This window comes from Puma concolor, chromosome B1, assembly GCF_028749965.1.
Source record: "Puma concolor isolate L17-30 chromosome B1, mPumCon1.1.hap2, whole genome shotgun sequence".
Taxonomy (NCBI): domain Eukaryota; kingdom Metazoa; phylum Chordata; class Mammalia; order Carnivora; family Felidae; genus Puma; species Puma concolor.
Genome location: NC_141670.1, coordinates 61,773,093 through 61,800,929, shown reverse-complemented (window position 1 = coordinate 61,800,929; position 27,837 = coordinate 61,773,093). Strand labels below are relative to the sequence as shown.

The following is a 27,837-nucleotide window of genomic DNA, read 5'->3' as shown; positions in this document are numbered from 1 at the left end:
AAAAGAAGGAAGGAAGGCAGAACTGTTAAATATTTATCTTTGAATCATCATTGCCTAACACAGTAGGGAAAAAAATGGTGAGGGGCAATTTCATGGAGATTTATTGAATGATAAATGAAATTAAAATGTTATAGCAACAGGTATACATAGCAAGAGGTAACTTGTTTTTCTACTATTTGTAGTTTGCTGTGATATTTATAGTTGTTCCTTTCTATAAGCAGGAAATGTAGCTGTTTTATTTTGGAGCTATTATTTCATCCCAAATGGTTAGAGACTCAAGTCATTTCCTTTTTGGGAAATTCAACCTAATTTGGGAAGTCAGTAGAGAATGGTGACTATGATCCTGGACTTCAGAGTTAAACAGGTGACCTCTGAATCTTACCAGGTAAGTTACTTTGGGCAAATATCTTAAATTCTCTCCTTTATTTTCCAAATTTACCTAGAATTTGTATTGTTTTCTTTTTATCTTCTTATACCTTTTCCAACTAAGCACATTTTTGGAAATGGAAACACATATTACTGCTTCATGCTTGTAAATGACATTCAATTTAGATCTTCTTGAAAATATGACAAAATATTTATATAAATTTAGCATGCCTTTACTTATTAAAATCACTATTCAGTGATTATTTTATTTATATTTTCCCAGGAAACTTTCTTTTCCTATAGCAGTTATAAGTAATAAGAATCTAAAGCAGTATCAGGGCGCCTGGGTGGCTCAGTCCTTTAAGTATTTGACTTCAGGGGCGCCTGGGTGGCGCAGTCGGTTAAGCGTCCGGCTTCAGCCAGGTCACGATCTCGCGGTCGGTGAGTTCGAGCCCCGCGTCGGGCTCTGGGCTGATGGCTCAGAGCCTGGAGCCTGTTTCCGATTCTGTGTCTCCCTCTCTCTCTCTGCCCCTCCCCTGTTCATGCTCTGTCTCTCTCTGTCCCAAACATAAATAAACGTTGAAAAAAAAATTAAAAAAAAAAAAAAAGTATTTGACTTCAGCTCAGGTCATGATCTTGTGGTTCCTGGGTTCCAGCCCCATGTTGGGCTCTGGGCTGACAGCTCAGAGCCTGGAGCCTGCTCTGGATTCTGCGTCTCCTCCTCTCTCTGCCCCTTTCCCACTCATCTCTGTCTCTCTCACTCTCAAAAATAAATAAACATTTAAAAAAAATTAAGAATCTACAACAGTATCCTAATAAAGAAGTCATATTAAAAGCTTATAAAGATTAAATACAACAGCCTGCACATTATAATTTTTAAAGAATAAATACACTAGTTAAAACTTATTTATTTGTATTTTGCAAATGAATCACTAGCAGCTCAATTTTGCCTTTGACATTTTAATATACAAATAACAGTGGAAGACAGAAATGTTAGATTCAGATTTTCCTCGCTCCTTTGCTATAAGACAACAACTACTACAGCCACAACTGAAGCCAGAAGGTCATCTGCAGTTTAGTTCAATAAGGAGAAAGTCAAATTAGCTCTGGCTTAACATTGTGCTCACCAGACTGAAGTCCATGTATTGGGTGACACGCTGTAGGATGCTCATTGCCACTGGAAAAGTAGTGCTTTCCTTCTACACTCACAACACATTCATCTTCCAAGCAGTAGGTATTTGAAAATACTACTTTTAAATTGAAACAGTGATTGACTTATGATGCTTAATCTGGGTCTTGATGGATGGGTAGTGTTTGTCATTTGTACCAGAACAGAACGCAAAAGGTATATGAATTTTAAAGAAAAATGCTATTTCAAAGAAACTTAATGCAAACATTTTTAAGCTTGCAATCTGAATGGTGTGGCAATTAAATTGTGTTTTATGTGCTTGGAGGGTAGAAGGAAACCTTACGAGTCTATACAAGTCCTTATGTTCAAAATATCCACCACCACCACACCTCCCCTCCCCCGCTTTTTTTAGGGATTTCTTAATGTCTGGTTTGGGATACAAAATTATATCAGTCTTCAGTCCTACTTAAGTAGGTAGACTATAAGATGTGAATGTATTCACAAGGCATTACATGAAAGACTAACAACTTAGTGCTGCACTCCTTGAGATATAGCATGTGCTCAGAACCCTAACAAACTAGAGGTACTAAAACAATAAAAAATGAAAAAGATAAAGAATTTTGCATTTTTAATTTTTCTGAAAGAATCAATCAAAGTAGATATCACAGGGGGATAGGCAAAACTTGACTGAAAGTCCTTATACTAATCCCACACTCTCATTTTTATGTTTAATTTCATATTGGAAGTAAAGGAGGCCATTCAAGGATTAAGATCTGCAAAGGTTTTACTCTGACCCTGTGGACATCCATCAAAATCAGTCAAGCAGCGACTGCTAAGTGGTAATTGTAGGAACCCTCCATTGTCTATAAAGGACAATCTGTTGCTGCACTTGGGTGGCTCAGCCGGTTAAGCATCTCACTCTTGATTTCTGCTCAGGTAATGATTGCACGGTTTGAGGGATCGAGCCCTGCGTAGAGATTTGGGCTGACAACACAGAGCCTGCTTGGAATTCTCTCTCTCTCTCTCTCTCTCTCTCTCTCTCTCTCTCTCTCTCTCCCCCTCTCTTCCCCCCCACTCCCCCACCAGGCTCATGCTCTGTCTCTCAAAATAAATAAAAATAGACTTAAAAACAAAAGGACAATCTTTTAGCACATTTTAGAAATACCTTTAAGCCTATGGAGTGCCTAGGTGGCTCAGTCAGTTGAGTGCCAGACTCTTAATTTCGGCCTAGGTCATGATCTCAGTGTCTGATCAAGCCCCACATTGGACTCTTCCCTGACAGCACATAGTGGTGCCTGCTTGGGATTCTCTCTCTCTCTCTCTCTCTCTCTCTCTCTCTCGCTCTCTCTCTAGCTCTCTCGCTCTCTCTCTGTCTCTCCCTCTTTCAAAATAAATAAATAAACATTTTAAAGAGTTAACTTAAGTCTGGTCTTAATACTTTTGTCTCTCCAATAATTCCTTATCATTCACTCTTTATTTACATCAGACCTAAATTCTTGTATTTATAATACATGCCCTGCATGCCTTTCCAACCTCCATAGCTTTGTGCATGCAGATCCCTGTTCCATATGCTTTCTTCCATTAAGCCCAGGTTAAATGTCATTGACTCTGTGAAGACTTCATTGCCTCACCTCCCGCTACAGATATAATTTGCATGTGCTTATCTTATTGCCTTTGTCATGATACATTCCAATCATTCTTCAACTCCTCAATCACTTCAACTATTCCAATGATTCTTCAGGGAGTAGGCAGGGTGGGGGCTAGGCTAAAAGTGGCACACATAGTTATCTGAAAATAAAACAGTCTTCTTCTCATTGTTTTGATTTATTTTTAGTCTCAACTTTGATTATAAATTTTATAAATAATCAAAAGTAAATGTGTATAGGGGCACCTGGGTGGCTCAGTTGGTAAAGCGTCCAACTTCAGCTCAGATCATGATCTCACAGTTCATGAGTTTGAGCCCAACATTGGCCTCTGTGCTGACAGCCCGGAGTCTGGAGCCTGCTTCTGATTTGTCTCCCTCTCTGTGCCCCTCCCCCTCTTGTGCTCTGTCTCTCAAAACTAAATAAACATTTTTAAAAAATTGTTTTTAAAGACTTTAAGAAGTAAATGTGTTTATTTAGGAAAGAGAGACAAATTTATAAACGGAGGAAGAGTGTTTGTCTTCAAAATGATACCATGCTTTAGCAATTTATTATTTTCCAAAGGGTTTGCATGTGCATTTGAACATTTGATATTTATAACAATCCTCTGATTTTCTGAGAGAAAATATTGTTTTCATTTTACTAACTAGCTGAGTCTTACAAATGTTGTGTGATTATCTCTAGAGCATGTACCTAAGTGCAAAATGCTCTTAATCTACACGTTTTTTTCTCTTAATATCTGATAAAATTTATGATTGAATAGACACCTGTGATTGGCTGGAAAATTCCAACATATTTCATTCCTACATATTTCATACAAAATGCTTCACATAAATGCGATTCAACTCTTGGGAAGTTAATATTCTTTCTTAAGAGTTCAACTTGAATTATAAACTTAAATAACAAGGTATTGATGACAATAGAAATATTTATGATTTACATGTACCATGTACTTAGCATATCCGGTGTGAACTAAGAACTTCATACGTATTAATACATAACCCTCCAATAAAATATCATACAGTAGGGGCTAATACCATCCCCCTTTTGCAGAGCCAGAATATGTGGACAAAGGATAACTTGCTCAGGGTCACTTAGTAGTAAATGGCAGATTCAGAGTTCAAACCAATCTAGCAGTAAATGGTAAAGTCAAGGTTCAATCTCAGGGAGTCTGGCTGCAAAATGACAGTAATCCTATAATGCTTGCATTGCAGCAGCTAGAATTAACCTCACAATATTCAACAGCAAGATTATGTTGTATTGAACTCAATAAATGACATCTCCACTATGTTTATGGACTGTAATAAGGTCTTGCTATTACAGTATAATGAAGCATTTTCTATCTTGACATTGGTTGAATATACTCAGATCAGCAGGCAGTCAGATCAATAACGTCAGTCTTTGATTTTCCTAAGATGTTAATAATACAAAACTTAAGAAGAACTTTCAGAAAAAGGTGCCTAAATCCATAGGAATCTCTGAATAATAGAATCTAAGAATCTCTGAATAGACTCATTCATGTATGCTCAGTATTTCAGAAAATAGCACAAAATAAACTCTACTTTTTCTTATAAATTATCTCCCATTTTTCTAAACTTTGTTATATATACATACAAGTATATACACATATGTATGTACATATACATATATATAATATTTTTTGTAGCCAAAGAAGCCCCCAAGAATCATGCCAGCTTTCATGCATAGCCCCTCCAGTTAAGGGAGACTGCATTTTCTGAGGTTGATGACTTCTTCACTTCAAATAATAATGGTCTCACGAAAGGAGAACAACTCTGTTTTTCCTAGATGAGATAGCTAATTTCAAATTATCTTTCTTCAAATAAAATGCAAACATTTGTCCATGTAATCTAATGAGCCAATTGCTAATATTGTCTTAGATCATGTCAAAGACCAATTACATACACTGTATTTTTTTTTACTTATTTGAATGGTCTCTTAATGGACAATTAATGAATGGAGGTTAAACTATAAATCTAAACAGGAAACTTAGTACAGTTAATCAAACCAGCTTTGATTATAGTTAAGATGATGGTATAGTTTTTCTTTGTTTAAGTCATATTAGGATTATTCCTACCTTTCCACTTATTTAATAATAGTTTTCTGAAACAAAAATGAAACCGAAAACATTGTCATATTAAAGCTATATACTTATTTTAGGGGCACCTGAGTGGCTCAGTCGGTTAAGCGTCCGACTTCGGCTCAGGTCATGAACTAGTGGTTCATGAGTTCGAACCCCAAGTGGGGCTCTCTGATGACAGTTCAGAGCCTGGAGCCTGCTTTGGATTCTGTGTCTCCTTCTCTCTCTGTTCCTCCCTCGCTCGTGCTTTCTCTCTCTCTCTCTCAAAAGTTAGAAAATGAATGTATTAAAACATAGTAAATTTAGTACTTATTTGTTGTCTCTCTTTGATTTTTTTTTTTAAGATTTATTCTTTTATCTTTCAACTACAGATAAAGACCCCGGATCCAAGAAAAATTTTAATGATTTTAAGCTAAACAATATTTTCTCCTATTCCTTTGCTTCAATAAGAGTGAAAGTTATGTCTGTGTGAGTAAACCATTTGATAGAGATCAGAGAGTCAACAATCAAGGGTCACATTTCTTCGGCCAGATCATAGAATAAAACACAAACCTTAATCAATCCAAAATCCATGTACAATCATTTCAAAATTGAATTAACACAATATTGTGAACATGTTTACATGATGTCAGTAGAACTCTTACAATCTAAGCTCCTAGAAATCTTGTCACAAGGTCAAGATATTTTAGAAAATTACAGGAAATTATTTTTTCAAGACGTCTGACAAAATACAGCACAAGTACAAATAGTATGAGTTTGGAAACTACCTTAGCATGAATTTATAAGAACTACTTTAGAATATGTGGTTGGGCTACTACCACTGCCTGTAATGAAAATGCTGAAATATAACCTATACCTAAGCATTTTCCAGCTGTTCTTTTATAGTCTTTTTAATGCTCTCAGCAGCATGTGCTTGAAACACTTAGGTTTTGCATAGATAGCATGGTGTCAGTCTATGCTCCTTGATAACATAGTAAATAATAAAGTAGCTCCCGTGGTTCTCAGTTCCATGCTAGAGAAATAGCGGTGCCTTTCTTCTGTAACTTTTTGAAATATACAGCCACTAATACAGAATAATTATTTATTTTTAATTTTTACTCTTGATATAAAATGAGCTTTTTACATATGTAATTTCCTCCTATGTTTGTGCAAAGGCAGGTGTCATTCTGTGTGCCGTAGAGTCATGCGTAATGAGGTGCAGCAAAGGGAAAGCAGGAGCACCAGTACAATTCCAAAATAACTAATTAAAAATAAACAGCCAATATATTTATAGCTATTGCAACCATTAATTACATGGTTGCATCAATTAACAATGTAATAACAGTAATAATAAACAACTACCTTTAAACTAACATATCATGTTGAAGGGCATATGGGAAAGTAAGTAATTTGGTATTTTCTATTTTTTTTTTTTAACGTTTATTCATTTTTGAGAGACAGAGAGAGAGAGACAGAATGTGAACAGAAGGGCAGAGAGAGAGGGAGACACAGAATCCAAAGCAGGCTCCGGGCTCAAGGCTGTCAGCACAGAGCCCGACCTCGGGCTCAAACTCAGGAACTGTGAGATCATGACCTGAGCCAAAGTTGGACGCTTAACTGACTGAGCCGCCCAGGCGCCTCTGGTATTTTCATATAGGGAAAAAAAAAAAATCACATCTAACTAAAATAGATTTATTTATTTATTTATTTATTTATTTATTTATTTATTTGGGCTCTATGCCCAGTGTGGAACCCAATGCAGGGCTTGAGCTCACAGCCCTGAGAGTAAGTCCTGAGGTAAGATTTGGTCAGTTCAGCATCCAACTCTTCTTGGTTTCGGCTCAGGTCATGATCTGGCAATTTCATGGGTTCAAGCCCCAGGTTGTGCTATGCTCTGACAGGGCCAAGACTGCTTGGGATTCTCTGTCTCCTCTCTCTGACCTTCCACTAGTCACGCTGCCTCTGTTTCTCTCAAAAATAAACTTAAAAAAAAAAAAAAAAGCAAGAAAGACCTAAGCTGAACTGAGATCAAGAGTCAGATGCTTAATGGACTGAGCCACTCAGGTGCCCCTAAAATGTTCACTTTTCTATTATTTTGCCATGATGTCTGATACCTATAAAATAGTACCAAATTGATCCTTTTTTTTTTTTCGTGAATAGTACTTAGATCACAAAATTTTGATTTGCTTCTCCTTTTCTAATTATAATTTGATTATTTTTATGCAACAAAATTTTGTCAAATGGCATTCGAAATTACTTTGATATTGCTATTATAGATGTACAATTTATTAAAAAGTTGGAATCACTGTTAAATCTTTTCTGCTACATGAAGATATGTTAAGTATTCACTCCATTTTTTGCATCCCATTTAACCTCACTAATGATAATCTTAAAAAATACGTTCTAGGGGCACCTGGGTGGCTCAGTTGGTTAAACGTCCAACTTCGTCTCAGGTCATGATCTCGCGGTTTGTGAGTTCAGCCCCACGTCGAGCTCTGTGCTGACAGCTTGCTTAGAGCCTGGAGCCTGCTCTGGACTCTGTCTCCCTTTCTCTCTGTCCCTGTCCCACTCACACTCTGTCTCTCTCAAAAATAAATACAAACATTTAAAAAAAAAATGTTCCAAATACATGTTCTAAGTGATAGTTTAAAAGTAACTCTCCAAAAAATGTGGAAAACTTCAATATTTGCAAGATTTTAATTTTATGTCATAGTTTTTTCCACTAGTATCAGCTGTATTTAGTGCTAAATAAGAAATGTAGAGCTTTACTTTGAAACGTAAATAGTATTACGGGAACTTTTCATTTAAATACAATGAAGAAAATAGAAATTTTCTCCCCACGATCAATTTCAGTGTCAAATTTGTCGGAGGAGGTCATCGAAAGGACGTGACCACCAGTTGAACCAAGAGCTGGACCTGGGCATCAAAAGTTCCTTATTTCCTCCCCTGTCCTTGGAATGTACACTCTATTCCCTATTCCCACACTAGGAGCCAAGTGAAAGATGCAGCCTGGGAGAGTAATGTGCTGTTGAGACCCTCTGGACTGTGTACATGACCGAACCCACTTAAGGCCTCTATATGAGCATTTTTTTTTCCTTTTTTTTTAAACTTTATTGAAGAGTAATTGGGGAAAATTGACAAATATAATTGCATATATTTTAAGTGCACAACACTTAAGATTTGATATACATACACATTGTGGGATGATTAGCAAGATCAAGATAATAAACATATCCATCCACATAGTTAACTTTTCTCTGCTTTTGTTCTTGGGGGAATGCTTAAGATCCAGTCTCAGCAGCTTCTTTTTTTTTAATTTATTTTTTTTTTATGTTTATTTATTTTTGAGAGAGAGAGAACAGGAGAGGGGCAGAGAGAGAGAGGGAGACACAGAATTTGAAGCAGGCTCCAGGCTCTGAGCTGTCAGCACAGAGCCTGATGTGGGGCCCTAGGCAGGGCTCAAACAAACCAGGATCATGACCAGAGCTCAAGTCCTAAGGTACCAGACTGCGCCACCCAAACGCCCTAGTCTCAGCAACTCCTAAGTAAACAATACCATGCTATTAACTATAGGCATCATGGGGACCTTTGATGCTCAGAACTCATTCTTACAACTGAAAGTTTGTATCCTTTGACTTGCATCTCCCCATTTCCTGGCCCCCAGCTGCTCGCAACCACTATTCTACTTTCTGCTTCTGTGAACTCAGCTTTTCAGGTTCTGGCAGACAGGTGCAGAAATCGACCTGTCTTGGGGCACCTAAGACAAGCCTTGTATCTTTCAAATTATGTTCAAAGGCCTCTTTTTTGTTTTCAATTTTAAGGGCATAGACACTGCTTCCATCAATTGGGTTCAGGATGTCTTCCAAGATGTAAATTTGGAAAACATTTTCAGAAAATAGGAAAACACAACAGTGTAAAAACACTCAATAAACACTGATTATAATTCTTGGTTTTGGTCTCATATATGTTGTCATTACTGTTTTTACATAGTTTAAGATATGAAATATCTACAAACAGTAGTTGTTATCTTTTCTTTCTTAGGTAATTTTAATCTATGTTATAGATCATACCACTTTCATTGGTATTTTAGATTCCCCCACATTGAATGCATAAGACGATAAGATTACAAGCAAGAAAAAAAAGGAAAGTTTATGTGAGAAATTGTAACTTAAATTTCATTTGGGATACTAAAAAATCTTATGTTTTAATTTATGAAAGTAAAACATCAGACTACCTAGTATATCTCAGAACATTTGTATCTTTCAAAAGGTGTTTTCCAAAAATGATTGTTCTTAACAGTGTATTTTTATTATAAAATCAAGTTAAGAAGTTTACTTTCAGTAGATGCTCTTCCAGAGAAAATAAATCTTTATATATTTCCCTCTTATATAATGTTACCTACAATGAATGAATCAATCGTTTGAGTCTTAACAGTAGTTTAAAATGTTTCCTTAGGATACTCATTTTTAGAAAGCTTGAGTTTAGACAAAAACAGGCAGGGAAAGTCCTTTTCCTCTCTTTGAAAGCCGGCTGTGGGGTGGCTAATTTCTGCGACAATTTATGGCAAAAATCCAGCAGCCTACTGTTGACATTTTCATAGTAATTATAGATCAGGAGTTGGCTGCTTGGAAAAGCAAAAATGTGTCATATATGACATGGCAAACCCTTGTTAATATTCTCTTTCTTCTCTTTTTTTAAACTATAGTTCACAATTGGTGGTAAAAATCAACATCATTCTTGTAAAATAAACGAGAGCTTAAATACAGAAATCAGACATTTAAGAAAGACTGCATAGAAACTGGGAATGAGTAGAGTATCCATAAGTGACACACTCAATGAAACGTCCAGGAAAAAATAAGATAAGATGTTGTGATATCAACTAACAGTATTAACACGGGTTTTGAGATCTATATTAACTGTTAACTCCTATATTTGATCTGAAGAGAACCAGTGATATCTTCATTCACCCATCCACGTATTTCATTAGTTTTATGAGTATTCCTTCTACACTTCCTGGATTGCAAGGCAAAGACCTTTAAAGATGCATGGGTCTTTCCATTGCTACCACTGCCTCTCTTTAGGGAAGAGAAATATTACCTCTGACTGTGGAAATCACAGACGATATTAGGATAAAGGGGAATATAAAATCTGCCATGGGCGCCTGGGTGGCGCAGTCGGTTAAGCGTCCGACTTCAGCCAGGCCACGATCTCGCGGTCCGTGAGCTCGAGCCCCGTGTCAGGCTCTGGGCTGATGGCTCGGAGCCTGGAGCCTGTTTCCGATTCTGTGTCTCCCTCTCTCTCTGCCCCTCCCCCGTTCATGCTCTGTCTCTCTCTGTCCCAAAAATAAATAAAAAACGTTGAAAAAAAAATTTAAAAATAAAATAAAATAAAATAAAATCTGCCATGAAAAATGAGAAATACTAGGAAACAGAAAAAAAATCAGACTTCCATTCCAGAGGGACAGCTTATGAGAAAGCCACACAAAAAACAGAAGGTGTAGCAGGAAGATAGATGATAACTCAATTCAACCAGAGTGAAAAGTGCATGAAAGAGAAAATAAGGATGAGAAAGTTCAGAGACAGGACTTGAGGGCTTTTGGATTTGAGAACAGAAAAAAAAAAATTTTTTTTTTTTTTGGATTTTATTTGGTACTGACATTTAAATAGAAAGCTCCTGGCAAGATCTGTCTATCACCAGGAAGCTCCCAGTGCCTACCAAAGACCTCCCACTGTGATATTACCTTGATGAATTTAACACCATCCAGGCTCTGGCCTTCAGCCCTGACGCCTCAGAAACCTGGTTCTGTCAGCAGAAAACACATGTCAGCATGACTGGTACATTCTCTCCCTGAGGCTGAGCTACATTAAAATCAGAAGTTTGCGAAGTGAGCATGGAATCAAAGACAGGGGAATATTTTTGTCATCTACATGTTACAGAACATTAGAAAAACATTTAAAGTGACCGTTGTCTCTCTCTCCTGAGCACAGCCAAAGCTTGCCTGGGTGAATTATTTCTCCCTTTCTGATTTTAGACTCCTGATGAACAGTCTTCCCCCAGGTATATTTTATGATATTCAAACAGATTACGATAACTCTAACAGACTTAGGACTCACATCATCTCTAAGATGACTTTACAAACATATGAACTGATCCGTTATTGTGGATTCCACAATTTATCCCATGGGGCATAATTCTATTCACAAATTTTTTCAGGGTAATTTACATTTGCAGTTATATGCAGTCCTATTCTATAATAAATGAAAGGATCAATGGGCATTTTTGAACATAGAAGCAAAAAGATCAGAGCTAATTTGAGTAAATTCATTTATCAATGAAGCTTTAGATACCATAGGCAAGGAAGAGCCTGAACACATGAAAGTCCTATATAAGACTAGCTTACGTGAGAGGTAATGATTTGAGCCAAGGAAGAGTGAATTTGAGTGAATTTCTGGATTTGAAAGGTACTACAGAGACCTTAACAGGACTCATGATTTGACTAAATTTGTCTGCCAAATTTGGAATATCTGGATGGCTCAGCCGATTAAGTATCTGACTCTTGGTTTCGGCTCAGGTCATGATCTCAAAGTTCATGAGTTGAGCCCCAGGTCAGGATCTGCCCTTCAGCACAGAGCCTACTTAGGATTCTCTTTCTTTCTCTCTCTGCCCCTCCCTCCTTCCCTCTCCCTCTTTCTTTCTCTCAAAATAAACAAATAAACTTAAAAAATATATTAAACTTCGATGCCAAACTAAATACATGTATATAAATAGATTTATTCTAATTATTGCCTTATTATAAATAACCCGCTATGCCAAGTTTTGTTGAAAAAAAAAAATCTATTTGTTAAACAGTGTGAGATGGAATTTATGGTGCTATTTTTTTTTTTTTTGCCTTTTTTGCTTATTCTTTTATTTTCCTTTCTTCTACTTTAGCCTTTGAATTCCAAAACAAAAACAAAAGTTTGTTAAAAATAATCTAAATCTCCTTCACTAGCTGGTCAATTTTATATACAAAGTTATTTCAGTTAAAAATTATAATATATTGGGGCACCTGGGTGGCTCAGTCCATTAAGCATCTGACTCTTGATTTCTGCTCAAGTCATGATCTCACTGCCTGTAAGATAGAGCCCCGAGTCAGGCTCTGCACTGGCAGCCTGAGCCTCCTTGGGATTCTTTATCTCCCTGTTTCCCTGCTCCTCCTCAGCTCATGCTCTCTCTCTCTCTCAAAATAAATAAGTAAACTTAAAAAATCATAATACAGCAAAATATTAAAGCTTGGGAAATATGCTACATCAAATTTCTGTAATACACATAATTCTATTATCATATGTTTTTTATATAGCTTATTTTGGTTTCTATGTGATTTAGCCAGTATCTTTTTCAGTAAGAAACTTCATGGGGGTGCCTGGTGGCTCATTCAGTTAAGCCTCTTACTCTCAGTTTAGGCTCAGGTCATGATGTCAAGGTTCCTGGGTTCAAGTCCCACATCAGCTCTCCACTGACAGCATGGAGCCTGCTTGGGATTCTTTCCCTCTCTCCCTCTCCCCTGCTGATACACGCATTTTCCCTCTCTCAAAACAAATGAATTAATTAAAAAACAAAGAAAGAAACTCGGTAACGGACATACACGTTATGTCTACTTAAAATATCAGTCAATATGTTTTCAAATATTGGATAGTTTTATATAATACCAATATTGCTGTATCACTGTAAAAATTAAATTGTGGGATTCTTATCATACCATCTAGGAGAAACTTATTTAAATTTACAGTTTCATTCAAGTTTTAAAAAGTTAAGCTCACAAAACACAATAAAAGGAGGGCTTTTGTTCAATCAATAATGCAAATCAGAAACATCATAATCTAGTCTAAGGACAAAAAAATAAAAAAAAAAAAAACCTCTGTAGGTGGAAGAATTAAGAATAAACATGTTTTAATTACACCTAAGACTATCTAATCCTAAAACCACCTACCACTAACAAGGACGGTTCACAAAGAACTTATTTTTGGAGTCTAAGATGGCAGGCTATGGAGTAAGGAAATTTGAAAGCCATTCAAGGACACATAGGCAGACCAATCAGAAGTCAGCAAATTGTGGGGCGCCTGGGTGACTCAGTGGGTTAAGTGTACGGATTTGGATCAGGTCACGATCTCACAGTTCCTGAATTCAAGCTGCACATTGTGCTCACTGCTGTTAGCGCAGAGCCAGCTTCAGATCCTCTGTCCCCTTCTCTCTCCTCATCCTCCCCCCTCCCCCGACCCATGCGCACACATGCACTCTCTCTCCCTCTCCCTGTCTCTCAAAAATAAAATAAACATTAAAGGGGGGGGGGGGAGTCAGCAAATTGCTTTTAACTCAGAAATGACTGTGTGTGAACAGCCAAATAACTGTCCCAGATTCCCAAGGACGTTACCTTTGCCTTCGATGATGTTTGATGTTGTACCCTTACTCTTATCTTGGTGCCAAGGGTACCAAGAGTAATATCAGAGGTACTTTTGTCACCTTTGGGACTGGTGGCAAGCTTCTTTTAGTGCTCTCCCAAATCCACACGTCGGAGCAAACAGCGTGCGTAAAAGGACACTCATTCTAAGAATAAACACAAGACTCTGGGCGGCAAAAGCCAGGTGGCTTTCTGCTATTCAGAGCAAACAGAGCAATTCTGAAATTAGATTTCCAGATCTCATTCACTGATATAAATGCTGTGGTTTTCAATGATATTCAAAACTTGATGCATGGCATACATTCAAAATTAAATTCTTTTTCAAGTACGTCTTATTCCCTAAAGATGTTGTGGGGTGTTTTCCCCTATACTTACTACTAATTTGCTACTTGAATTAAACATGTCATTTTCCACTGGCAATGTTCCCACGTTTAAAAGACAAAAAAAAAAAAATTAGGAAAATACGTAGAATTAAAAAAAAACATAAAACTTTCGATTCTGAAACAAATAATTTCAAATGACAGTAACATCAGTCAGCAAAGTTGTCATGTTTAATCAACAAGAAATTCTGGGAATAATATACTAAAATGTGTTGATGTATGTAAAAACATTACTTTGCCTAAGGTTACTTTGAAACTTCACAGCTTCCAAACTAGCACTTCTTCAGTTATCAGTGTGAAACTATGCCTTGATTCACGTAGTTTCAGTAGGTGCAATAGTTATTTAAAACCATAAAATATATAACATCTTAGCTCCAAGAAATTACATTTCATGTCTAAGAAAATTTTCTTAGGTAATCCTAGGCCAATGCTTGTTGATACAATGTTCTAGAAAAGTTTTGCCTCAAGGAATGTTCCTTTTAGATGAATCTGGCTGCCTCCCGGACATTTGCGGAGAATATCAGATGTTGTCAAGGGCACCTTAGACAATCTTAGTGGAAGACTAGGAGGTTGCCTATAATTTCATACTATACTGTATGCCATGAAAGGCCTATAAATATTCTCCTGATATTCTAAAACTGGTTCTTCAGCAGATGCTAATACCATGTGCCAAAGCAATTAGCAAGCTCATATTTCAGAGTATCCTGCCTAGAGTACCCTATGTAAATATTTTGAAAGTCACAAAGTAGCCTGATGATAGAAAAGTAAAAGAGAGCTGTGAGGTAGAGACTATCAAATTACTATATTAGGAGCTATAGCCAGTAAGTATTTTACCATATTCAGGAAGATAAGGCCCTGTAATGTTTTATATATTTGGAGACCCAATTAAATTAAGTTCTTGCATTTTTAGTCCCTCTCCTTCTTTCAATCCTGCTAAATAATGGGCCTTTCCTTATGCTAAGAATAAAAAAACCTACAGAATTATCTAGAACACCGAACATGTTCCAAAACTGACCAGATACATTTATTTTAAATTTTTATCAGAGAATATTCCACATAAATATTAATTATAATATAAATTAGCCATTTATTTCACATAAATATTTAGTATAAAATTTAGCATCAAATAAGTTCACTATTACCTAACTTTAATTGGTACAAAACAGGGAAATCACTGAATTTTATTCACTCCATATTTTCTTCAGTCTGGCATCTAATTAATTTCACTCTTGTACTACAAAACTCTAAAAACACAAGAGTCCGCTTTCAGTGAAATAGTTCATACTTAATAAATTTAATGAATTCTAGATCGAAAAGTCTCTAGATTATATGTAAACAACAAAATTATTTTAAACGTTAGACACACAATAATCTATCTTATATATGATGCAATTTCATTTCTTTTTAAGCCAACAGAATTGCAACAATCTTTGATATTCAACATGGAGCACATAGAAAAATAAGTGATCTACTATGGACGGAAATTGGTAGGCTGCCTCAGCACCCATTCAGTACTGACTACACTTGATTGTATATGATAATAATTTGTGAATTCTTGGTATTCAATTGTAAGAAATAATACCTTTTCCTTTTCTACTTTTATCTACTTTGAAAATAAATCCACAACTGTAATGGGTGGAATTTAGGCTCAATGATGCCTAGTAGTTTCCAAAGATGTTTTAGTTATAAGCCAAACAATACCTATTGTAAGAACAATTAGTATTCCTTTTAACAGCCACTTCTGCTTACCTAAGATATTCAGAATTTCGTTGTGATATCAAAAAAAAAAATCACTAATAAAAATGCAATACTATGCAATTGTCATATTTAGTATGTCTATTGGAATAAACCTTATTCTTTGAACAATACTGTGCTATGCAACCACTGGCTTTCCATTCACTAATGTAACTTACTCTAAAATTAATGAGGGACAAGCTACTGGAAGTCAAGATACAATTATCAAATTATAATGAAATCACTGTCATTTTGTATAAGTGACCTTCCCTCAATAATCGTAATAAAAATTCCAAATCTTTATCAATTTATTTATCTAGCAGAAATGGAAATAAAGACAATTATTGTGACCATTTAAAACAACCAAATATAACATTTCAAAAGACAGAGAAACAATTGGAGTTGTCTTAAATTGACTTATTTAAAGTGGCCAACAGTTAATAAATAAGAATAACAAACAAACATGATCTTTAGAGCTAAAGAAAGTAGATTCAAATTCCTTGGGCAGATTAATTAAATTTGTTGATATTAAGTGATCCCATTTATAAAAGTAAATTAATAATGTCTACTTTTAAAGTTATTAAAAGATTATACCAAAAAATAAAAACTCAATTGGAAAATGGGCAGTTCCTAAAAAAAATTTAAATAGAATTATGATTTGATCCAGCAATCCCAATTCGGAGATATCAAAAAAAAAAAAAAAATTGAAAGTAGGGCCTTGAAAAGATATTTGCACTCTCATGCTCATAGCAGCCTTTTTCACAATAGACAAGATGGAGAAGCGATCCGAGTGTCCATCAACAGACGAATGGATAAACAAATGTGATCTGTACGCACAATGGAATATTATCCAGCTATAAAAAGGAAGGAAAACCTGCCATTTGCAACAACATGGATGAACCTTGAGGGCTTTATGCTAAGTGAAATAAACCAGTCACAAAAAGAAAAACACTATATGATTCCACTTATATGAGCTCTTTAAAGTAGTCAAATTAACAGAAACAGAAAATACAATGGTGGTTGACAGATGCTGGGAGAAGGGAGAATGAGTTGTTTAATGGGTAGAGTTTCAGTTTTCCAAGATGAAAACATTCTGAAGATTGGGTATACAAAGGGGTGGATATACTTAACACCACTGAAATGTGTACTTAAAAAGGATATAGTAAATGTTACGTAAGTCTTTTTACGACAAAGAAAAATAAACTGCTTCTTAAAGATTATACTAATGGGATTATGTACTTAAAATTCCTGGAATATAACAGATACCCGAAAATAGTATTATACCCCAGGATGCATTATAGGACTGCATGTGAGGACAAGGTTGTGGAGCCAAAATGCCAGTACTAGACAGAACCCGACTGATACTATTGCCTGTGTAACTTTGGGCCTCAGTTTCCTCACCTACACACTGAGATAATAATTGTGCTTTCCTTATAGGATTGTTACTAATGAATATCTGAAAACTTACAATACTACTGGCATCAGATAAACTCTATGAAAATGCTTATTGTTGTGTTATTATCAATATCTAGACAAGGAATAATCTGTCATTACTTAATATATATTTAAATAAGTTTATTTATTTGTTCTTGAAAGAACAAATAGGCGGCACTAGCAGGAAAAGCAGAGAGAGAAGGCGAGAGAATCCCAAGCAGGCTCAGCACAGAGCCCAGTGCAGACCCCGATCTCAAGAACTGTGAGACCATGACCTGCGCCAAAATCAAGAACCAGAAGCTTAACCAACTAAGCCACCCAGGCACCCCATACTATATATTTATTATAATTTATTTTATTTTAAATATTTGCCTCATTTGATATTTTGAATTAGTACATTTTTACCATTATACCCCCTCTATTTATGAGTAGAATTTTAAGAGTAGCTTATTCATACGAGGTATAAAAATTTATTCACTTAAATAATTTAAAAGCCATTGACTTAGAGTAATACCTATTCATTAAATTACAATATTCTAGGGTACCTGGGTGACTCAGTCAGCTAAACATCCAAATCTTGATATCAGCTCAGATCATGATCTTGTTTGTGGTTGGTGAGTTGAGCCCCACAGTGGGCTCTATGCCCACAAGCTCATAGCCTGCTTGGGCTTCTCTCTCTCCCCCGCTTCCCAGCCATCTTTTTTCTCATTTACATTATTTTTGGCATTTCAGTTGAGATACATGCAAACACACACACACACACACACACACACACAGATAGATATAGAGATGTAATCATTACATTAAGTTTTTTTTTTATTTCAACATAATTAGCACAAATGGTTAGTTTTCAAAAATAAAATAAGGAAAATAGAGGATACCCATTATAAAAAAATAATCTGGCCAAGTTTAAATGTAGTTTATTTTCCCTCGTATGTTCAGAAAACATAAAAATATGGTATTATTGAGAAAATACCAAAACCATCATCTGAAAAAAGGCACATTATCATACAGTTAATTCCTAAATTAATATATATATTTATATATATTATATATATATCTTATAAGAATATAAGACAAAGTATATATATGTCATTAATAAACCAAACTATCAAATAATAAAACCTAACAAAATAATAAAAATCACATATTGCTGTAATGGCAAGAGACTTAATACTTTCTCTTGCATGTTTAACTAGTGTAACTTTAAAAATGAGTATTTTTTCCAATGAAGCAATCATGAAAACATAATATTGAATTTTATTTAATTATCCCTATTTTACAGTAAGAACAATAATGCTGATTAAAAGTATACAAAGCACATAAACTACATATAAAAAGGAGTCTACCTCACTCAAATTGTAAAGATTTTTTTATTTCCGATTACTTTTAAAAGTATATACATGAAAGAAAAATAAATACCAAAGTTTCCAATTTGCAAGTATGAAGAAGTATTCAAAGCTCTCCTGGCTTTTTTTAATGTGTATTTATTTTTGAGAGAGAGAGAGAGAGAGAGAGAAAGAGAGAGAGAGAGACAGGTGCATGAGAGAGTGCAGGGGAGAGGCAGAAAGAAAGGGAGACAAAGAATCTGAAGCAGGCTCCAGGCTCTGAGCTGTCAGCAAAGAGCCAGGTGCAGGGCTCCAAGGCACAAACAGCGGGATCATGACCTGAGTTGAAGTCCCACACTTAACCGACTGAGCCACCCAGGTGCCCCAAAGATCTCTTAATAATAATAATAATAATAATAAATAAATAAACTTAACAAAAGAGTGTGATGCCCTATCTCTACTTATGATCCAGGCAAGGAGCTCAGCCCTCTCTGATGTCAAGAAACAAACTCTCTTTCTGGCAAATCTTACTTGGTACAGTTTCTATCTCCTAACTCTCCCAGAAATGCTAATGCTGAAGAGATTATTTTCTTTGCTTCCAGGACTAGGAGTTGCATGAATTCGGCAATGGCATCATTTCTACTATTATTCCAGGGAAAGGTACTTCGCATCAACCATACTTGTCTTTTCTTTTTTTCTGCATCAGAGTAAATACAACCTTGTAGAGAGAGTATTCTATCTTCCAACTAAGAGGAGTGACAAATTCTAATTCCTTCCCACCAATGACATTACCTACCTGGACCTATGAGCAAAGATCCATAACTTAAAAAGAAAAAAAGATAAAGGTTTCACAGAAGACAATGCTAAATTATTTCACTATGAAGTAGGACTTGCCATCAGATGAAGGCTCTCCTTAAAAACATATGTGGATGCTCTTCTTTGGTCTGACCTCCAACATTTCCTCCTAGACATTGGCCCTCCCTCAAGGGCCTATATCCAGAACCTTAAATGCTGGATGCTCCAGTTCTATCTTGAACAGAGGATAGAGGGGTAATCTGAAATTAGGGAGGGAACAAGACAGAAGGCAAGGCAAACAATTAATGGTAAATGACAAAAATTCCTTTTCATGGGCACAGGGAATAATTTCAAGAGATATTTAGATGGATGAAACAGATATTTAGATGGATGAAGCCAATGTTTTCCTTCCAGTATCCAGCTGTGCCTTCTTTCTTTTATTGTTAATCCTTTCCCATTAGACATGACATTCCCCTGCCTCCCTTTTGGCCAGGTATAGCCATGTCACTGAGTTCAGGTCAGTGAGATACACACAGAAGTAATGTGGAACAACTGCCAGGTAACTTACAGAGTAATTGCATGTCCTGGACTTTGTCTTAAACCCTTCCTGCTGGATAGGAAATGATAACTGATGATAGAGAACACTGAGGGAATAACCCTGAAAGTTCAGGCCTGGAAAACTCATTTCGTCAAGCCCATCTCAACCTTTACGTGGTCGTGAAATAAAATTCTATCTTAATTCAGGCATGTTGTTTCAGGGCCTCCATTTAGCAAGAACTTCACCTATTTTTAACTAAGGCATTGGCAATTGTAACTGAGGCAGAAGTTAATGAAATAAATCTAGACTATCTGTGAAATATCTGGATCCAGCCACAGGATTCATTTAATGTGCCATTAAATGAAGCACAGTAGTTGAAAAAGAGGGAGATATTGGTGTTTAATATGACATAGTAGGCAGATAAAAATATTTAAAGACTTTAGAGCAAAAATTTATGTGGTCAAGGAGAAACTATCGGAAAAGAACTGGATGAATTGGCAGAGGGAGTGCCAAGAGCCATATAATTACCATCTACTGTTACCACTCTAAAATTGAACTTGACAGTTTGGCACAGAATTTCCATTTTAGTGCACTTTGAAACTTATGGACTAAAACAGTTTTGTACTTGAAGCCTTATATTTTATATAAAATTCAATTTTCATTCATGTTACAAAACTGGGCTAACAGTGGTCAGAAATGGAAATGGTCAATAAAAAACAATGCCGTTCCAAAAGCTTTTGCTTAAGGACTGTTCAGATGGCATTGCACACTTAATATAATGTTCCTTTATTTATTTAATATTTTTCTAACGCTAAGTCAGAGTCTGTCACTGGGATCATGCTAGGTGAACTGTTGGATTTTTGAGGGGGAAGAGACTACAATCTTTAACTGTAGAGAGTTCAGAGCCTAATAGGGAGCAGAATCTGTAAACTAAGAAAGGAAGAAAGAGTAGAAAAAAAAAAAAGAAAGGATTTTCGTAAATGGGGAAAATGTATGTAAATATGCTAGGATTTCATAGGAGTTGAATGGTGTGTATAGAAAATTCACAGATCGGACTTTAGAAAATAAATACATAAAATATAATAAAATAATTCTAGCCCAGATCATGAAAACTGAAGTTGCATAAGAACATGAAATGTTAGTCTGAGTCAGAATCATGAGATCTAAAAGCGGTCTTATCATAGTCTTGTTGTAAGAGTAGGAAAATAGATGCTTCATAGCAGTACATGATGTTCTTTTTGTATGTTAGGTAAAAAGTTTAAGCATATAATCCCAAACAAGCTGCTGACTTCCCATAAGAACCAGAAAGGCACACAGTGACCACACATATAACAGCAAAGGAGATTGTGTTTGTAAATTGTGAGATGTGGAAAAACTTCACTAGGGGAAAAAACAAACAAACAAAAAAACCCTAAAACATGTCTTAACAACATTTTAGAGGGAGTGCCTATTTTCTAATTAGCATGTAAAAATATCTATAATGCAATATATAATCACTTCGGTTTTATGATTATTTCATCTATTACTTATTTGAAGGAATACACACTTAAAGCATATGTGTAATACGTATATATTTACGCATACACCTGTATATACATGCATATAAATGTGTAACGCATACACACACACACACACACACACAAACACACACACAAAGTAATTTATTTCTCATTTCACTTGGTTCTACTTTCCTAATTCTTCACTAGAAACTATGAGAGCTGGAGAGTTAAAGTGTTGTGTACTTCCCTATAATTTCCCATGGCAAAACAACTAAATTTTGCCTGATAAGGTGATACAGTTGTACCTGACAGTCCTTTTTCAGAAATCAGTAAATCAGCGGGTATTTTCGGCCCTGCCTTCCTCCTGTGACATCTGACTTGACAAAACCAATCTTGAATCCTGACTGGTGAGTATGGTAGTGATGGTGGTGGGGGTGGGTGGGTAGGTTAAGAAATAGGGTGTGGAGGCTGTACTAGGATAAGGAAAAGATAGAGGGAAAGATTAGGACCTGCAGTCCCTGGGTGGGAAAAAACACATATTTTAGAACAATGCTGGGAGTGTCTGACCACAGCAAACCCCCTCAGGCATAGTGTTCCTTTTAAGAACATAACAGACACCACTTATTCCCCATCAGTCTCCCCTCAGGAATTGGACAAAAGACCTGACTAAAAATAAGTAGTAGACCGTAAAACTTATGATCCCCAAGGAATGATCTATGGCCTTAGACCACCCCTCATAAATGGAATCAAGCCAATCAGGAATGGACAACCCAGTGCCCAGAGTCATCAAGTCAATAAGGGTGGGACCTGAGAAGGAACGAGGGGGTAGTGCTGACCAGAACCTTATAAAACAAAGACCCTGGCCTATAGTGGTGGGTATTCACTTTCCAAAGCCCCCCTCTCTGTAAAAGAGAGCTTTCATACTATTCTTCCTTTCTGATCTTATACTTTAATACACTTTTGTCTGCTGCTCATTTTGTGTCCACATCTTCATTCTTCATTCTTCAAAGCGGCGAGACAACCAGCCCCGGCTTTTGAGGTAAAGAATCTTCCAACAGTACCACAACCATTGCTTGACCAGGACCCAGATGACATGGGTAGGAGTCAGGATGCTGCATGGAGCTAGCCCTTTGCTGCCCTAGTAGCCCCATAATAATCTTCAAAAACTGCCTATTGCTTCTCTTACAGTCAATTGCCTCTCTAATGACTAAATCCTCTAATGATTTAAACAATATGAGTAATAGTCAAATATAAAAATATTGCATGGTATAGTCTTTACCAAGTCTGCTCTGCAAATATGTGCACTATATATACACTACATACAGTTTCGCAGATTTGTAAACATGGTGTGGCCCACAGTCATCAAAAGATCAAAAGAAAAAAAAAAAGATCAAAAGAAAGCCAGCAAAACACTTGTGAGAATGCAACAAATTAACTGTGAAGAATTCCCAAGGACAGCCTATGTGCTGCACTGTGAGAAAATATAGGTAATGTTTACCATAGTTAAAAATATCGTTTCATAGTGAAAAACACCAAAAATGTCCTTTTTTTAAAGTCAGAATTAGGTGTTCATTATTGAAAAGTATTCCTGAACAAAGAGAGCAGCAGTTTAATTTGTTCGATTTCTCCAATTATTAATAATTGTTTTTGTTACATATTGTTGAAAAGCCACACAGCAAAGTTTTCCTTCCTAGTATTAACATTCCCCAGAAGTATTCATTTCACAATGTATATGAACATGAAATCATCATATTGCACACCTTAAATATACACAACTTTTGTCAATTATATGTCAATTAAGAAAATTAATTTCAGGAAAAGTTACCACGAAGGAGAAGCCCTCAGTGCTAAAGGTATGCTGGCTTCTCAGGAAATACGAGGGTGTATCACAAATCTGAAGAAAGCACTGACAGAGTATTCTTTAAAGGTTCTCATTGTTTCAATTGTAAGGCCTTTTAAAGCAAGGAAATACTTTGGAGTAGGTCTAGAAACCAATTGTTCATTTACCAACTAACAGCAGTAAAAGTTGATAGACTCTCAGGGGGCTTTACTCCGCTACAGCCACTAAGTGGCAGGCAATATCCCTCCCCATCAGCCATTATCTCTCAAATAATCTGTACATTCTACTAAAATGAAACCTCAACTCAGATGAGAAAAGGAAAGAGAAAGAAGTTAAGAAAGGTTACCATCCTACTCAATACATCCAAATCAAGCATTTTGAAAGTCAACTTATAATTTGAGTGCCTCTGAGACATGTAAACCTATATTTTACATTTTCACACTTTACATGTCCTTTAACTTACGGTTGAATTTCTAAAGTCAAATTGTAAGACTTTATTATTGCTTTCAACATATCTGAAGGGTATTAAAAACTACTTAAGCGATAAGGGTACCCTGAAGTTGACTGTGGATTTTGCAATAAGAATGGCAACCGTTTCTTAAAACAATGTTCAGTGTGGCCCCTAGGTTTTTAATTTGTTTTCTTAAGGTGATGAGGTTGTGGTTATGATTTTAAGACTCTCTTTTCGAGCAGATTAGGTTCACAGAAAAATTGAGAGGAGAGTCCCGAGACTTCCCATATACCTCATGCTACCACAAAAGCATAACCCTCATTATCAACATCCCCCACCAGAGTGCTACATTTGTTACAATAGATGAATGGACACTGACACATCGTAGTCACCCAAAAGTCCATACTTTACCTTAGAGTTTACTCTTGGAGCTGTACTTTCTATGGGTTCAGACAAATGTATAATGATATGTATTTATCATTATACAAATACACAGAGTATTTTCACTGCCCTAGAAATCTGTGCTCCACCTATTCAACTTTCCTCCTACCCACTATCCCCCACTCCCAGGCATTTTTATCGAAAAAGAAAACTAACCTAGAAGTATTTGAATTTCAACGTATGGGTACAAGTCTGATTTTATTGTGTGCATTCTTTGTAATTAGTGTGGCCATCATTGCTTCTTATGCTACATTTTTATTATACTGCTTCCAACATATAGTATCTTTTCTGTCATTCTTAATTACAATATGTACTTTGGTGAAATAGTATTTAAGAATGATTATTTTATTATATCATTCATTATCAACTAATTCATTGGTTTCCAAATTTCATACTCATTTATTATGTGATTAAAGGTATAATTTAATTGACTTATAAAACATAAATATTTGAATATGCAGTATATGGACCATTTGATTCATGAGCTGATGATTCTGTTTTCTTATAATGATCCTGACTTTCAATTTTCCTAACAGGCATGTAAATATTATATATGCAAGAATGGAATGAGGGAATTCCTTACACCTGTTCTTGGTAAACGTAGTATTTCCACAATTCTCCCACTGGGGAATCCTGTGTTCTTGATTTTACCACTACTCTCCAGAACTAAAAAAAATAGCAAATGCCTTGTAACCAGTATATCTTCTAAATTTATCCTGTTGTTGGAAGTTTCTGTTGTTTGCTTTATTTTCAAATCACATAATTATTCCCTAAACATTACATGCTGGTTCTATCTACTATACTTATTTTCAAATTAGTTGACTTTTCTACACCTTTAAAAAGTTAAACTTTAATTTTCCCTAAAATATAGAAGTTAGAACATCCACAGGAATTTTTACTCTAACAACCAAATACATTAATGATTTTCACAAGGACAAAAGTTCTCTGTCTATATAATGACATTCTGTACACTTTAAAGGGCAACAAAACTTTATTCAAAGAGCACTGCTAGTAGAAAGTAGTCAAAATTATTTGAAGTTTCTTCTATGTTAAGCTTGCCTTTGGTTTATTATTTCTCTGTGATTTATATTGAGGAAATTGAGAAAAATGAATCATCAATGGCAGTGCTTCCGATGTTCATCTATTCTCACATAATACTTCCTATCAATGTTCCTTATTCTTAAAGCTTAATTATATATATAACATATAGTTGTATATATTACATATAATCTATAAAAAGTACATTTATCTTAAAAATCATTCAATTAAAATATAATAATGGATTATATTTTCAAATACTATACAAAGTAGTTTTCAAATATAATTGAAAAGAACAATTAGTTCAGGAGCGCCTGGGTGGTTCAGTCCATTAAGTGTCCGACTTCGGCTCAGTCATGATCTCATGGTTCATGGGTTCAAGCCCCAGGTCGGGGTCTGTGCTGACAGCTTAGTCAGAGCCTGGAGCCTGCTTCTGATTCTGTGTGTGTCTCTCTCTCTGCCACTCCCCCACTTGTGTTCTCTCTCTCTCTCTCTCTCAAAAATAAATAAACATTACATTTTTTAAAAAAGTTCAACTTCCATTTAGGAATTATTTATAAAATAATGTTGATTGTGTAAATTAACAAGAAGGTTAATTCTAGTATTACTTATGCTTAGGCATTCCAAAGCTTTTTTTGTAAATAAAATTAACTATGTTTTTATGAAAGAAAAGCACTAAACAGAAGTACTTCGGTTAAATTGGATGATTTCCTTGTTTCTTTGCCTTCGTATAACCTAAGTGGCAAATCAACTACTTAAGACATCAATGCTGATGCAGAACATTTAAAGGCAGATTCATGCAGTACATGGGCTTCCAGATGAAAATGGATGAAAAAATAAACAATTCCTTAAAAGATACAGAAAAAAAAAAAAAAGTAAGTGAGCTCATGATTCCCAAAAAAGGCAAAAAAAAAAAAAAAAATCTGTAGATCAGCAGTGAGGTGGATTGTCTAACTAAGGATTCTATATTATGCATTCTGAGTTGCATTCTATATTCTATATAGTATAGAAGTAAGGATTCTATATTATGCATTCTGAGTCACACCATGGGCATACATTTTATCATGTTAATAATAAGCAACAGGTGGTTAAGGGGGAAAAAAAGATAGCACTTATTTTCTCTATGCCCTCCTGAAGTTATCTTTACAAAAAGATAATGATCTTACTGAAATGGTAATGCTAAAACTTGCTGTATTTTAAACAGATAATTATTATATTTTCATGTATTGCGTGTATTTCAAAACAGGTATTTGCTAAAAATATTTCCATAAGTATTTTACTTAACTTTAACATACACGTTTGATGGATTTTTTTTCCCCAGAGACCAAGTAAGAATAACTGAAAATACTACAGCAATAAAATGCTTTACTCTTTGTCTATAGAAGCTGGCTAAATGATTCCTGGAATATTTAATTATTTCAGGCAACTCAGCTTGCTTCCATAGTTTAAATCAAACACATTTACAAACTGTCCAAGTACAACTGGTGGCTCTAAATAATTCAATAAAGTAATTTGAATAAAGTCAGAGAATACTAAGTTCGAAAATATATTAAAGTTTTAAAATATATTTTAGAAAAGAAAGCCTAAAATTTATTTTAAAAGATTTTCAAGCACCCATTAAGAAATAAAATGTCATTATGCGAAGGACTGTTCAAACACTGAAAAATCTTCAATATTTTTTTTTTTCCAAACGAGAATATAAGCAGAAATTCTTCCCCAGGTTTAGAAATATCTCATTTGCTCTCTTGCTTTTTTGATTGTATTCAATATTAGCATAAACTTAAATAAAACAAATGTGTAAGGGATTTCACTTAGAAATAAAATGATGTTTAAGCTTTGTTCATAAAGAATATAAGACAAAACCCTTCATTAAGTATTATCATTATCATTACCATTTTTCATCCCAGCACCCATGCCTAGTATCAATGAGCTACATCTAATTTTGAAGTAAAAATGAGCGTTTCTTCGGGAATCCCTCTGCCAGAATCAGCTACGTGTTTTGGCTTTTCAGTTAACACAGGTGGGGGGGAGGGGGGTGGTCAGGAGAAGGGGTTAGGGGAGCCAAGATGAAAACTAATCTGTGCTTCCATTTATTTTCTCAAATCGTGACCGGGCGACAGCGGATGAAAGAAGTTAACTCATCTCCACGTAGGGCAGTGCAGATGGACTCCACGAGAAATTCTCTGAAATGTCACAGTAAAGGTTGGCGATGTGTCTGTGAATCACTCTCGCTTCCTTTCGGGCCTTCCGGGTTTTAAAGGGTGGGCTGGGGGCGGCGAACGACTGCCACTGCCCGGGCAGCGACCTCACTGGGACATCCAAGTTGAATGCGTGGAGGTGAACCGCGCTCCTGATGCCCGCGGCTCTCTCACTCGGCTCCATTCACATCAGATGGGGGGGGGGGGGGGTGGGGGAATGACCCGCGAGTCACGGCCGCTGGCTCCGCCGCCAACGAACGTCCCTAAACCAGCCTCGGTCTTAACAAGCCTCCAGGAAACTCCCCAGGGCAGTCTACAGTTTAACCCTTCCAGAGCTACCCCCTGCGAAGAAGTCCCTTTCCCCCTTCGCGACCCTCTCACCCGGCGGGTTTTACGGCAGTGATTCAATTTGGAATACAACGTTATCCAACGCACTGTAAACATGTTCCGTGTCAAAGTTAATGCCGAAGCACAAATCTGATCAGCAATTTTATGTCATCAAGAGCCGT

The 27,837-nt window shown here is 35.9% G+C and overlaps 1 protein-coding gene and 1 long non-coding RNA gene across 3 annotated transcripts in view; one reads left to right on the top strand and one right to left on the bottom strand.

Moving 5' to 3' along the window:
* The window catches only part of SPOCK3 (SPARC (osteonectin), cwcv and kazal like domains proteoglycan 3), a 495,328-nt gene that overhangs the window by 466,052 nt on the left and 1,439 nt on the right, over window positions 1-27,837 (bottom strand). The window lies entirely within an intron of this gene.
* Window positions 138-27,351, top strand: LOC147581666 (uncharacterized). The gene is made up of 4 exons (XR_015250139.1): window positions 138-385; window positions 19,131-19,188; window positions 21,673-21,767; window positions 27,251-27,351. It is a non-coding gene; the product is annotated as an uncharacterized LOC147581666 (long non-coding RNA).